Here is a 2,801-nt window from a genome sequence, read left to right as displayed (position 1 = left end):
TGATGACGTTGATCAAACGATTAGGTTTGATTCCATTCAGTGTCCAACAGACTCCGGGCCTTCCTACTTCCACAACATAACATGGAGGAAAGCGTTGTGTTTAAATCATGGAGGAAAGCGTTTGTTTAAATCATGGAGGAAAGCGTTGTGTTTAAATCATGGAGGAAAGCGTTTGTTTAAATCATGGAGGAAAGCGTTGTGTTTAAATCATGGAGGAAAGCGTTTGTTTAAATCATGGAGGAAAGCGTTGTGTTTAAATCATGGAGGAAAGCATTGTGTTTAAATCATTTACTGTATTTACCTTAGGACTATTACGAACAGATTCAATAGTGGTATAACAATAGGCATTACTATCTCTAAGGCAATAACTGTTCATGTTGGTCACTATTTCTAGATATCATAATATTAACGGCAAGTTGTCGCAATATAAGAATGTGGCCATAACCTGCTCGCCTGTGTAGACTGGTCTAGTACAAGGAAGGAACTACTGTACATCTTGGACACATAATATTCAGTGCAGCCGAATCCTTCTCCCGATCAGTGACTATATACCAGTATATGGTCTCTGTCACGACCTATCTAAAATCTATGCTTTAATATCAACCGTCCCTCAGACCGCTTTAAGTAATTCCTCATATTATCTCCTCCTTCAAGTGATGGCCACCTACATTTATTCATCTATCTATCTTTGATAAATAGCCTAGGTCTGTTTTATTCGTTTTGTATAGAAGCCACCATTTTTTCATCTGCAACCTCACTCAGAATTTCTGTGGCTCACAAGTGCAGTTCGACTGGACGGCGACTTTGAGGATGGAATCAGAACGCTAATAGGTATGTTGGTAAATGGACACGGGATATTTTCTATATTTGATATGTATATTTACCACTGGACACAAGGGTGCGAGATGGACCTGGTCTGATCCTCCACTAACCCATCATTACCAATAGAGCCTGCATGCTCAAATGGCGATGTGGTTCTTTTAGGCTGTTACTGTGCCATCGTACATCGATACCATGGATTATTGCTCACGCTAACAACCACTGGTTTACGTCATTCAGAAACCTGTAATAAGCACAGCACAGCACAGCACAGCACAGCACAGCACAGCACAACACAACACAACACAACACAACTCAGCACAGCACAAGACAACATTGCACAGTTCAGCGCAGCTTTCTCATTCACTTAGGTTAATTTTAAAAAGTTAAATGCTTAACGACATCACTTCTATTGGTGCGCGTGACATTATTTTTCTAATTTTATTTTATTTATTTGTTTCATCATTTCATTATATTTTTTATTTTAGTTATTAATTAGCTTTTCAATTTTTCATTTTTTATTTTTTTATTTTTTTTAAAAAAATGTTTCCATATATAAAAAAAATAATTTTGACTTGGCTGCGTCCCCATCATCCATTTGTCCACTATCAGAATGAATGTCTGTAAGAACGAGTATGACTGAATCTACAGCTCATAAACAAGCTGCTAAACTTACCAAGTTGTATTTCTGAGAAAAAAAATAAAAATGTTTTCCTCCCGCGTCACTTTTTGTCTGTCACACCTTTTTTAAAATACCTAAATATCCTACCGCCCTTCTCACTTTTGACAAAAACTGTGCCCGTAAAACACTGAATTTTTTTAGGCAGCCTTACATATATGCACAATACGCATGGATATCCAAGTCATCAAAATAGAACAATGACACAATGACCAAAGTATTTATCTACGTCATACTCCCCTTAAAACCCTCCTTACTAACCCTCCACCTAGCCCTACCCCGGAGCTAATCCTTACCTTGTGATTACGTCACGTCCCAAGTGACTTCTATACATAGCTACATCACTACACAGTCTTTGAGACTTCTAAATGAGGCCAAGTGCGCTATGATCATGACTTGGGGCTGTATATATGTCAACTGTCAGGCCCAAGGATCTACTCCAGTCCTGTATATAACATCAGTATCCTGGGAACTGTTGATCGAACCGGAAAGGCTCGTAGTAGAAAAAGGAGAGTTAGTATTTTAAAGCTATGCGATGATTTAGGATGTTACGTTGATAAACCCAAACTTGAAACTTTAAGGTGCTTGTGTCATTGTTCGGATTTATGACTGGACTATTTGTGCTCTGGGGAAAGGATACGTAATGGCTGCTTGGGATTAACGTTTCTTTACGTTTCCTCTTTTTTCTGTTTATCAATTGATCTAATGTGATACAGGTATTCTGCCGAACGGATAATTGTTAATCGCTACCAGAATAGGACATAGCTAAAATATAAGTACGCACGCATGCGCACATACACGCACACGCAGCTATGCACGCATAAGTAGACATGTTACTCCTCAGGGTGAATGCTGTTTTACGCCTCAATCAACAGTATTCCAGCAACATGTTAGGGCGGTTCTGTAAAGAATGTAATCGGAATGGAGCCAGGAACAATCTTCAATTTGCAAGAGCTGAGGCAATCTACACTTGTCAAATCATTCTGGCCTCGAGTAGAACTCCTACTGAATTTATTGCCTAAGGTCTGGGGGACAGACTAGTTGTAGACATCTTTGCAGATGAGCAGAGAAGCGATAGAAGAGGATCCGAGTCATCGGGACGGCCTAGTCACTCATTACAGCCATCCAATCCCCATTTGTCTGAATTCTTTCGATCCATTTTGACCTGGAGTGTTTATTTCGGAATTCGTTTAGGAAAGTGTTGTCGTTGTTGCTCATAAGACTGAATAATTGTCACCTTCTGATCTGGAATCAAAGAGTGGTTTACTATTGTACTACGCAGCCTTCAGTACTTCCAGTATTG

Source organism: Haliotis asinina, chromosome 5 (genome assembly GCF_037392515.1).
Source record: "Haliotis asinina isolate JCU_RB_2024 chromosome 5, JCU_Hal_asi_v2, whole genome shotgun sequence".
Taxonomy (NCBI): Eukaryota; Metazoa; Mollusca; class Gastropoda; order Lepetellida; family Haliotidae; genus Haliotis; species Haliotis asinina.
Note: the sequence above shows the minus strand (reverse complement) of the source record.